The sequence below is a fragment of the Schistocerca gregaria genome, chromosome 2 (genome assembly GCF_023897955.1).
Source record: "Schistocerca gregaria isolate iqSchGreg1 chromosome 2, iqSchGreg1.2, whole genome shotgun sequence".
In the NCBI taxonomy this organism is placed as follows: Eukaryota; Metazoa; Arthropoda; class Insecta; order Orthoptera; family Acrididae; genus Schistocerca; species Schistocerca gregaria.
In genome coordinates this window covers 716,865,247-716,878,326 of record NC_064921.1, presented here as the reverse complement: position 1 = coordinate 716,878,326, position 13,080 = coordinate 716,865,247, and the positions used below count along the sequence as shown (strand labels likewise).

General features: G+C 42.5%; 1 protein-coding gene across 1 annotated transcript in view; it reads right to left on the bottom strand.

The window, feature by feature from the left end:
• The window catches only part of LOC126334844 (ATP-binding cassette sub-family C member 4-like), a 170,103-nt gene that overhangs the window by 123,955 nt on the left and 33,068 nt on the right, over positions 1-13,080 (bottom strand). The gene's annotated exons all lie outside the window — the stretch shown is intronic.

Sequence of the window (13,080 nt, the reverse complement as noted above, 5' to 3'; positions counted from 1 at the left end):
AAATGATGATGGCATCCTCTTGGGTAAAATATTCCGGAGGTAAAATAGTCCCCCATTCGGATCTCCGGGCGGGGACTACTCAGGAGGATGTCGTTATCAGGAGAAAGAAAACTGGCGTTCTTCGGATCGGAGCGTGGAATGTCAGATCCCTTAATCGGGCAGGTAGGTTAGAAAATTTAAAAAGGGAAATGGATAGGTTAAAGTTAGATATAGTGGGAATTAGTGAAGTTCGGTGGCAGGAGGAACAAGACTTCTGGTCAGGTGACTACAGGGTTATAAACACAAAATCAAATAAGGGTAATGCAGGAGTAGGTTTAATAATGAATAGGAAAATAGGAATGCGGGTAAGCTACTACAAACAGCATAGTGAACGCATTATTGTGGCCAAGATAAATACGAAGCCCACACCTACTACAGTAGTACAAGTTTATATGCCAACTAGCTCTGCAGATGATGAAGAAATTGAAGAAATGTACGATGAAATAAAAGAAATTATTCAGATAGTGAAGGGAGACGAAAATTTAATAGTAATGGGTGACTGGAATTCGAGTGTAGGAAAAGGGAGAGAAGGAAACATAGTAGGTGAATATGGATTGGGGCTAAGAAATGAAAGAGGAAGCCGCCTAGTAGAATTTTGCACAGAGCACAACTTAATCATAGCTAACACTTGGTTTAAGAATCATGAAAGAAGGTTGTATACGTGGAAGAACCCTGGAGATACTAAAAGGTATCAGATAGATTATATAATGGTAAGACAGAGATTTAGGAACCAGGTTTTAAGTTGTAAGACATTTCCAGGGGCAGATGTGGACTCTGACCACAATCTATTGGTTATGACCTGTAGATTAAAACTGAAGAAACTGCAAAAATGTGGGAAATTAAGGAGATGGGACCTGGATAAACTGAAAGAACCAGAGGTTGTACAGAGTTTCAGAGAGAGCATAAGGGAACAATTGACAGGAATAGGGGAAAGAAATACAGTAGAAGAAGAATGGGTAGCTCTGAGGGATGTAGTAGTGAAGGCAGCAGAGGATAAAGTAGGTACAAAGACGAGGGCTGCTAGAAATCCTTGGGTAACAAAAGAAATATTGAATTTAATTGATGAAAGGAGAAAATATAAAAATGCAGTAAATGAAGCAGGCAAAAAGGAATACAAACGTCTCAAAAATGAGATCAACAGGAAGTGCAAAATGGCTAAACAGGGATGGCTAGAGGACAAATGTAAGTATGTAGAAGCTTATCTCACTAGGGGTAAGATAGATACTGCCTACAGGAAAATTAAAGAGACCTTTGGAGAGAAGAGAGCCACGTGTATGAATATCAAGAGCTCAGATGGCAGCCCAGTTCTAAGCAAAGAAGGGAAGGCAGAAAGGTGGAAGGAGTATATAGAAGGTTTATACAAGGGCGATGTACTTGAGGACAATATTATGGAAATAGAAGAGGATGTAGATGAAGACGAAATGGGAGATATGATACTGCGTGAAGAGTTTGACAGAGCACTGAAAGACCTGAGTCGAAACAAGGCCCCCGGAGTAGACAACATTCCATTAGAACTACTGACGGCCTTGGGAGAGCCAGTCATGACAAAACTCTACCAGCTGGTGAGCAAGATGTATGAGACAGGTGAAATACCCTCAGACTTCAAGAAGAATATAATAATTCCAATCCCAAAGAAAGCAGGTGCTGACAGATGTGAAAATTACCGAACTATCAGTTTAATAAGCCACGGCTGCAAAATACTAACGCGAATTCTTTACAGACGAATGGAAAAACTGGTAGATGCAGACCTCGGGGAGGATCAGTTTGGATTCCGTCGAAATGTTGGAACATGTGAGGCAATACTGACCTTACGACTTATCTTAGAAGAAAGATTAAGAAAAGGCAAACCTACGTTTCTAGCATTTGTAGACTTAGAGAAAGCTTTTGACAATGTTGACTGGAATACTCTCTTCCAAATTCTAAAGGTGGCAGGGGTAAAATACAGGGAGCGAAAGGCTATTTATAATTTGTACAGAAACCAGATGGCAGTAATAAGAGTCGAGGGGCATGAAAGGGAAGCAGTGGTTGGGAAAGGAGTGAGACAGGGTTGTAGCCTCTCCCCGATGTTATTCAATCTGTATATTGAGCAAGCAGTAAAGGAAACAAAAGAAAAATTTGGAGTAGGTATTAAAATTCATGGAGACGAAGTAAAAACTTTGAGGTTCGCCGATGACATTGTAATTCTGTCAGAGACGGCAAAGGACTTGGAAGAGCAGTTGAACGGAATGGACAGTGTCTTGAAAGGAGGATATAAGATGAACATTAACAAAAGCAAAACGAGGATAATGGAATGTAGTGAAATTAAATCGGGTGATGCTGAGGGAATTAGATTAGGAAATGAGACACTTAAAGTAGTAAAGGAGTTTTGCTATTTAGGAAGTAAAATAACTGATGATGGTCGAAGTAGAGAGGATATAAAATGTAGACTGGCAATGGCAAGGAAAGCGTTTCTGAAGAAGAGAAATTTGTTAACATCGAATATAGATTTATGTATCAGGAAGTCGTTTCTGAAAGTATTTGTTTGGAGTGTAGCCATGTATGGAAGTGAAACATGGACGATAACTAGTTTGGACAAGAAGAGAATAGAAGCTTTCGAAATGTGGTGCTACAGAAGAATACTGAAGATAAGGTGGATAGATCACGTAACTAATGAGGAGGTATTGAATAGGATTGGGGAGAAGAGACGTTTGTGGCACAACTTGACTAGAAGAAGGGATCGGTTGGTAGGACATGTTTTGAGGCATCAAGGGATCACAAATTTAGCATTGGAGGGCAGCGTGGAGGGTAAAAATCGTAGAGGGAGACCGAGAGATGAGTACACTAAGCAGATTCAGAAGGATGTAGGTTGCAGTAGGTACTGGGAGATGAAGCAGCTAGCACAGGATAGAGTAGCATGGAGAGCTGCATCAAACCAGTCTCAGGACTGAAGACAACAACAACAACAACGACACTAAATTCACAGCTCTTCGAAATATTTTACTTCTACATCTACATATACATCCATACTCCGCAAGCTACCTGACGGTGTGTGGCGGAGGGTACCCTGAGTACCTCTATCGGTTCTCCCTTCTATTCCAGTCTCGTATTGTACGTGGAAAGAAGGATTGTCGGTATGCTTCTGTGTGGGCTCTAATCTCTCTGATTTTATCCTCATGGTCTCTTCGCGAGATATACATAGGAGGGAGCAATATACTGCTTGACTCTTCGGTGAAGGTATGTTCTCGAAACTTTAACAAAAGGCCGTACCGAGCTACTGAGCGTCTCTCCTTCAGAGTCTTCCACCGGAGTTTATCTATCATCTCCGTAACGCTTTCGCAATTACTAAATGATCCTGTAACGAAGCGCGCTGCTCTCCGTTGGATCTTCTCTATCTCTTCTATCAACCCCACCTGGTGCGGATCCCACACCGCTGAGCAGCACTCAAGCATTGGGCGAACAAGCGTACTGTAACCTACTTCCTTTGTTGTCGGATTGCATTTCCTTAGGATTCTTCCATTGAATCTCAGTCTGGCATCTGCTTTACCGACGATCAACTTTATATGATAATTCCATTTTAAATCACTCCTAATGCGTACTCCCAGACAATTTATGGAATTAACTGCTTCCAGTTGCTGACCTGCTATTTTATAGCTAAATGATAAGGGACCTATCTTTCTATGTATTCGCATCACATTACACTTGTGTACATTGAGATTCAGTTGCCATTCCGTGCACCATGAGTCAATTCGCTGCAGATCCTCCTGCATTTCAGTACAATTTTCAATTGTTGCAACCTCTCGATACACCACAGCATCATCTACAAAAAGCCTCAGTGAACTTCCGATGTCATCCACCAGGTCATTTATGTATATTGTGAATAGCAACGGTCCTATGACACTCCCCTGCGGCACACCTGAAATCACTCTTACTTCGGAAGACTTCTCTCCATTGAGAATGACATGCTGCATTCTGTTATCTAGGAACTCCCCAATCCAGTCACACAATTGATCTGATAGTCCGTATGCTCTTACTTTGTTCATTAAACGACTGTGGGGAACTGTGTCAAACGCCTTGCGGAAGTCAAGAAACACGGCATCTACCTGTGAACCCGTGTCTAAGGCCCTCTGAGTCTCGTGGACGAATAGCGCTAGCTGGGTTTCACACGACCGTCTTTTTCGAAACCCATGCTGATTCCTACAGAGAATGATGAAAACCGCAACAGTTGCGTCAAAACGATTTGTTAACCACAACTAGCTTCATGACAATGCAATCACATCTTGAGATGACAAACTGCGGACGTAAAGTGATTCAAAAATCAGAACTATCTTGAATATGAGTACCTAGTACATACAGTGCTGATTAACAAGTGGAGAATACGGACCAATCGAGACATTCAAAATCTCCGTAATAGTAAATTACAGAAGTCCCATATCTTCCTGCACAAAACTGGCGTAATAAAGAACGCAACTGTTACCAGTAAAGTAACCAGAGGAACAACGGCAGGACATATCCGTTGAAACAATTTTTTTAAAATAAGAACCAACATCATGACGATGGAAAGAACACCTACCGCCCCCTCCCAACCTCGAAAGGTTTCCCGAAAACATGCCCTACGTCTTCTCGGGAACAGCGCCCAGCGCACTAGTGCAACATACTAATTGAGTGTACGGCTTTGCCCGGCTGTCCGGTATGTGAACATTCCAGTCTTCTATTAATATGGCTCTTCCTTCCCCCTCTCCCTGTCCTACTCCTCTCCCTGCTCATCTGCTCCTCCCCCTCTCTCTGTTCATCTCCTCCACCCCCACTCCCCGTCCACCATCTCCTTCCCCCTCTGTCCATCTCTTCCTGCAACATTCTCTCTCCAAGTTGTCATTCCGATCCAAACAGGAGGTTGCTAGTTCTTACTCCCACAGTACTTCCATACGGTACGTATAAGGAGCGCTCAAAAAGTAACGAGCCAGAGGCATAATTACACAAACCAGTACTTGTATGTTAGAAGTACTGCTCTGGTTGTTGAGACACTTGGCCCACTGTGGCACAAAGCGGTGAATGGCTGTCTCATAAAATTCCTGGGGCTGCGATGTTTACCAGTTCCGCACGTACAGCTGGACGTCGTCGACAGAGGTGAATTGTTGGCCCCTCAAAGTCTTTTTAATGGGACCAAAAATGGCATAATCACAGGGAGAGGGTGGCTGAGAACCTCCCACTTAAATTTCTGCAGGAGTGCCGCGACTGTGTCGGTCGTATGAGACTTTGCACTGTCGTGGAACAGAATGACCCCACTGGTGGGATTGCCTGGTTGTTTTGATTTGAACGCTTGACAAAGTGTGGACGAGGTTTGTGAGTAAGGCTGGGCATTCACTGTCGTCCGGTCCTGCAGGAAATGAATCAGAAGGCGGCCACCTTGGTCAAACAAGAACGTCAGCATAACCTTTCCTGCACTCGTGTGGACGACGACGTCCAGGTGTACGTGCGGAGCTGATTAACATCCCCGGGAACTTTATGAGACACCCATTCACTACCTTGTGTCACAGCGGGACAAGTGACTCAACAGCCAGGGTCAATACTCCTAACATACAGGTACTGGTTTCTGTAATTACACCTCCGACTCGTTTCTTTTTGAACGCCCCTTATAATAAAATCGATCCTGGAATTTAGGAGAAGCTTCTTGTCCAAGCTTACCCCAAGTACATACACGTCATATGTAGTTCACGTATATTTAACGTATTTTACACGTATTTTCACACATATTTCACATCTGTCTCTAGCGAATTTCACCCAACAGTTTCGTTTTCTGGCAGCTCGGGGTTTATGACGTCTTATCTCTACATCTATATACATACTCCGCAATCCAACATACGGTGCGTGGCGGAGGGTACCTCGTACCACAACTAGCATCTTGCCTCCCTGTTACACTCCCAAACAGAACGAGGGTAAAATGACTGCCTATATGCCTCTGTACGAGCCCTAATCTCTCTTATCCTATCTTTGTGGTCTTTCCGCGAAATGTAAGTTGGCGGCAGTAAAATTGTACTGCAGTCAGCCTCAAATGCTGGTTCTCTAAATTTCCTAAGTAACGATTCACGAAAAGAACGCGTCCTTTCCTCCAGAGACTCCCACCTGAGTTCCTGAAGCATTTCCGTAACACACGCGTGATGATCAAATCTACCAGTAACAAATCTAGCAGCCCGCCTCTGAATTGCTTCTATGTCCTCCCTCAATCTCCTCAATAATTTTGCAGGTACATCCATTGGTATATGTAGATACTGTCTATAACAAGCGTTGCAGATAGAGTTAGTAGTAAAGAAGTCATAAATTAAAAGACCATCCCTGACGCGGCAGTTTCACTCCATGAACCGCGGAAATGTAGTAAGCAATAAACTTTTTTCCTTTCATCATTTTGCTGGAGAAGTGCCAGCGAGAAATAGTTTCGTAAAAGTTTGAAATTGGGCAAAGTTGGTAGAAAGTCGCTAAGGGCTCCCATTTTCAAGAAATGGATGAATAGCTGTAGTCTGGCTGTTTGCGCGCCGAGCGATACGCTCCTTTTCCATCCTCCCCCCCCCCCCCCCCTCCCAAACCTACCCCTTTGGGAGGAATACGGTTCTTTCGCCCCCCACCCTTCCCCCCCTGTGATTTCCAGAAAGTAAGTGATATGTGTACCACGTTTGGTCAAATCTAACCACTAACTTAGGAGGAGTTGAGCAACATACATAGATACAAACATATATTCACTTTTATGAAATGTATGGATCAGCGAGCTGCGTCCTAGGATGAACGCTTAGCAGCGCATGCACGGAGCAAGAGGAATCGTTACAGCGAGCCAGAGGCCGCAACATGCGAAAGGGGTCGACAAGGTGCCAAACAACACTGATATATGCATACGTAAAAGCACCAGAACATAATGAACCCTACACGAAATTCAACAACCAAGATAGCCGTTCTTAACAGCATTACACTTAACTAAAAGATACACAATACCATTACAAAGTCACACTATAATCTATATTATATGCTACAGTGTGAAATAGAGCACATCAGTTGTCCAAAGAGGTAAAAAATGGAGGCCAACAAAACGCAAAAATTCAGAGGTAAAAGATCTGCTACCTTAAAAAATCATATAGCATTTGTTATCTTAAAAATGCAACTCCAGAAATTTTTATAGTGCTAGAACTACAGGGAGGAATCAAAATGAACACACGAAAACAGATTTGTATCACAATAACATGACAAATTTCTAACCACTGTAGGTGGATAGAACGAAGCCACGAAAGGGAGAGGAAGCCGGTAAGATGCCTGTTATGTCAGCAGCTGTCACTCGTGTGCGTTTTGTGTATCCACTCAAAATATGCCAAAAACGAATGGAGACGTAACTCCATCTGCCTATTAAGGGTATATCCGCGTATAGTTTTCAGGCATTTCATCATTTTCACTCCTAAAATTTTAAGCAGACGGCCCTTAGCTGCCCTATGTAAATTTTTTGGAGCTTCAGAAATGTTTGTAATGCAGTACCCGAAGCACGTAAATGTGTACTGCGTGCCGTTTTCAAGTTCGCCTCATCAAACAGGTTTTTTTAAATCAACATTAAAACTTCTCCCCGTCTGACCAATGTATTTTAACCAAAGTATTTTACTGATGAATAGTCAGAACAACTACTATAAACCCGTACAAGAAGGGTCTGGTCCCGATGTGTCCTCTTTTCCAACGGAGATACCAAGAATTTTTGGTGTGAAAAAATAGGTACAATGTTCTTTGCACTCAGTTCTTTGCCATCTAATTCAGACATTCTACCAAAATGTATGAAACGTGTGAAGTGCAGTGAATAACTTTTAATTCCCTGTGAAAGGCTTCCTGGCTAAGTCGTACTCTGTGCAGCTTTGGAGTGACGCCTTGAATGTGGCCATTTTATAAGAGCGGAGGTGATTCTAATCATTACGGATGACTAAGTCAGTACTGGTCCTTTCCTTGCAAAAATGTATAAAATGTAATCTGGATTCTATCCATTGTAATAACCAGATGAAAGTGAGGGATTTTCCCCTGGACTTCTGTCTTGCCTAGTGAACTGAATACACCAGATGTAAAAGTAGAGAAACCAGAATCTGCCTACAGATGGTACTAATTGTAAGTGTAGGGCGCGTAAGACTGCGTCTGCAGCGCCATCTGCTTGCTGTAACGGCTGACAACAAACGTCAACATCGGTATCTGTTTCAAACCCGTAAACATGTCGAGTTTTGTGTCTGCTATCTACCATTTTCGGACAGCATTGGTTTTCTGTTATCGTTTGAAGAAAACTGCTGCAGAATCTCATCGAATGCTTGTAAAAGCTTTCGACGAACATGCTCCTGGGAAAACAGTTTCGAGTGATTCAAAAAATTGAAAAGTGGTGATTTTGACGTGAGAAACTACGAGCGCGGTAAATCACCTAAGAAGTTCGACGACAACGAATTACACGCCTTATTGGATGAAGATGATGCTCAGACTCAGCAGGGACTCACGGAACAACTGAATGTGACGCAGAAAGCCGTTCCGCATGAACTGAATGAAAGACAGCAAGCAAATCGAATGACCACTTGTGAAATTCCGATCGCCAGATACAAAAAGAAAGTCTCCATTGAACAGTGTCAGGTGATGAAAAATGGATATATTTTGAGAATCCGAAGCGTCGTAAATCATGGGTGGATCCAAGCAAACCATCAATATCCACTGCAAGACCAAATCGCCTTAGAAAGAAAACAATGCTCTGTGTTTGGTGGGATCCGTTAACACTGATCGCTATCAACAGCAAATGATCGATTTAAATCGAGCATTACGTCAAAAACGAGCGGAATACGGGAAAAGCAACACAAAGTCATATTGCTCAATGATCACGCCCCATCACACACAGCAAAACAGGTCAGGGAAATTATTGAGGGCTTCAGTTGGGAAATACTAGAGCATGCGGCTTATTCTCCAGAATTAGCTCTGTCCGATTATCATCTATTTGCATCACTGGGACACGCTCTCGCTGAACAACGGTTCAGTTTTTATGAAAATGTACGAAAATGGCTAGCTGAGTGGTTCGTTTCAAAAGAAGAACTGCTTTTTGGCATGGCATTCATAGCCTGCCAGAGAGATGGCAGAAATGTATGAAAAGCAATGGAGATTATTTTGAATAAGATATTGTTTAGCAGTTTCAAACATCAGACGTGTAATTATATCAACCAAATTCCGATTTCATACTTCTACACCTGATAGGAATGTTGTAACAGTGAAACCTCTACGAAAGATGTTCAAGATTATTATGACTAATTTTTAACATCATATTAAATAAATAAAATAGTGAGGTGCAAATTGTAGGTGGATGATGATTTCTTGCTCCAACAGAGTATCACAGAAATGCGCACACCTATCGTAGAGGCCCTTAGTTGGCAAATACAATTACGTCTTCAATCCTTTTTGGCAACTTCTGATTGATAGCACAATACACAAACGAGTGAAAAGGGGGGGAGGCAGAGACATATAAATCATGTTATGCGTTTCCTCTGCCTTTCCTGGTGGTATCGTTCTAATCTCCTACAGCGGTTTAACATTAGGCATGTTACTGTGATGCAGACCTGTTATCGTGTGTTCATTTAAATTCTTCTCCGTAGTTTTAGCAATACCAAAATTTCTGAAGTTATTGCATTTTTTAGATAACAAATGCTATCTGATATTTTAAGGAGGCAGAGCCTTTATCTCTGAATTTTTGCGTTTCGTTGGCCCTTCATTTTTTACCTCTTTGGACAAATGATGTGTACTATTTTACACTGTAGCATATAATATATGTTATACGATGACTTTATAATAGTATTTCGTATATTTTTGTTAAATGTAACACAGTTAAGGCCAACTACCCCGGATATTGGTTTGTACAGAGTATTTCCTATCTTCCAGCGCTTTTACGTATTTATGTACCGGTTTGGTTTTGTTCCTTCCCCTCGCTTTCCGTGTGTTTGCGGCCTCTGGTCAGCGATGTCGGTTCCTCTTCCTACATGTATGCTGAGCGTTCCTCAAAGGAAGGAGACCGCTTATTCAATGTAGTGGGTGGTCCATTGATCGTGACCGGGCCAAATATCTCACGATATAAGCGCAAACGAAAAAACTACAGAGAACGAAACTCGTCCAGCTTGAAGGGGGAAACCAGATGGCGCTATGGTTGGCCCGCTAGATGGCGCTACCATAGGTCAAACTGATAACTATTGCGTTTTTTAACTAGGAACCCCTATTTTTATGACATATTCGTGTAGTACGTAAAGAAATATGAATGTTTTAGTTGGACCACTTTTTTCACTTCGTGATAGATGACGCTGTAATAGTCACAAATATATGGCTACCATAGGTCAAACTGATAACAATTGCGTTTTTTAACTAGGAACCCCTATTTTTATGACATATTTGTGTAGTACGTAAAGAAATATGAATGTTTTAGTTGGACCACTTTTTTCACTTTGTGATAGATGACGCTGTAATAGTCACAAATATATGGCTGACAATTTTAGACGAACAGTCGGTTTTTTAAATTAAAATACAGAACGTAGGTACGTTTGAACATTTTATTTCGGCTGTTGCAATGTGATACATGTACCTTTGTGAACTTATCATTTCTGAGAATGCATGCTGTTACAGCGTGATTACCTGTAAATACCACATTAATGCAATAAATGCTCAAAATGATGTCCGTCAACCTCAATGCATTTGGCAGTACGTGTAACGACATTCCTCTCAATAGATAGTAATTCACCTTCCGTAATGTTCGTCCACACATTGACAATGTGCTGACACATGTTGTCAGGAGTTGTCGGTGGATCACGATAGCCAATATCCTTCAATCTTCCCCACAGAAAGAAATCCGGGGACGTCAGATCCGGAGAACGTGCGGGCCGTGGTATGGTGCTTCGACGACCAATCCACCTGTTATGAAATATGCTATTCCATACCACTTCAACCGCACGCGAGCTATGTGCCGGACATCCATCATGTTGGAAGTACATCGCCATTCTGTCATGCAGTGAAACATCTTGTAGTAAAAGCGGCAGAACATTACGTAGGAAATCAGCACACATTGCACCATTTAGATTGCCATCGATAAAATGGGGGCCAATAATCCTTCCTCCCTTAATGCCGCACCGTGCATTAACCCGCCAAGATCGCTGATGTTCCTCTTGACGCAGCCATCATGGATTTTCCGCTGCCCAGTAGTACATATTATGCCGGTTTACGTTACCGCTGTTGATGAATGACGCTTCGTCGCTAAAAAATCAGTCATCGTCCCGTAATTTCTCTTGTCCCAGTGCAGAACTGTACACGACGTTAAAAGATGTCGGCATGCAATTCCGGGTGCATAGAAGTATGGTACGGGTGCAATCGATGTTAATGTAGCATTCTGAACACCGACGTTTTTGAGATTCCCGATTCTCGCGTAATTTGTCTGCTACTGATGGGCAGATTAGCCGCGACAGCAGCTAAAACACCTACTTGGGCGTCATCACTTGTTACAGGTCGTGGTTGACGATTCACATGTGGCTGAACACTTCCTGTTTCCTTAAATAACGTAACTAACCGCCGAATGGTCCGGACACTTGGATGATGTCCAGGATACCGAGCAGCATACATAGTACACGCTCGTTGGGCATTTTGATCACAACAGCCATACACCAACACGATTTCGACCTTTTCCGTAATTGTTAAACGGTCCATTTTAACACGGGCAATGTATCACGAAGCAAAAACTGGCGGAATGTTACGTGATACCACGTACTTATACGTTTTTGACTATTACAGCGCCATCAATCACACAGTGAAAAAAGTGGTCCAACTAAAACATTCATATTTCTCTTCGTACTACACGAATATGTAATAAAAATGGGGGTTTCTATTTTAAAAAATCGCAGTTGATATCCGTTTGACCTATGGCAGCGCCATATAGCGGGCCAACCATAGCGCCATCTGGTTTCCCCCTTCAAGCTAGACGAGTTTCGTTCTTTGTAGTTTTTTCGTTTGATGCATATTTCTTGATATATTTGGCCCGTCCACTATCAATGGACCACCCTGTACACGTGATGTGTGTTCTTTCGGACATTTCTGAAACAAAACAAAAACACCACATATACAATTAAGGCGAGGATGCCCAGTGATCCATTCGGTGCACAAGCACACCAGGCTGGAACTCTTACGGGAGTCGGAGAAATGCCGCGAGTAATGAGGAGAACGGGCGAGGGGCGCTACGTCGCTACTGCGTGGATAAGTTGAGAATTTGGGTATGGTGGGAAACGTGCTAGGATAGTCCTTGGAATTGGGATAACCACTGTTTCCGGATGCCTAGTATGCAAGAGGCCTATGTTTGACTCGTAGTTCGGCACAAATTGTTCAGGTTTCTCCATTGTTTGTTTATTAGGTTCATGAAACTAATAAAATTTTGAAAAATAAGAAAAAAAATCTTTACTCAGCGAGTAAGTCAATTTTAATTCATAACTAACAAGTAAATCACAATATATTATAAAAAAATTCGGAAAACTCCTTGTTTTTTTTCGCACAGCAGTCATTAACTTCCCGCGCACCACTAATGTAGTACCCTGTTCCATATGGGGATAATTATTTGCTAGAGGCTACGGTTTTCACGTTATTCAAGAAAAACGTTTAAAAGTGCCGTTCAAATGCACCTCACACTAAAAAAAAGGTTCAAATGGCTCTGAGCACTATGGGTTCAAAAATGGTTCAAATGCCTCTGAGCACTATGGAACTTAACTTCTAAGGTCATCAGCCCCTAGAACTTGAACTACTTAAACTTAACTAACCTAAGGACATCACACACATCCATGCCAGAGGCAGGAATCGAACCTGCGACCGTAGCGGTCACGCGGTTCCAGACTGTAGCGCCTAGAACCGCACGGCCACCCCGGCCGGCTGACACTATGGGACTTAACTTCTGAGGTCATCAGTCACCTAGAACTTAGAACTACGTAAACCTAACTAACCTAAGGACATCACACACATCCATGCCCGAGGCAAGAATCGAACCTGCGACCGTAGCGCTCGCGCGCTTCCAGA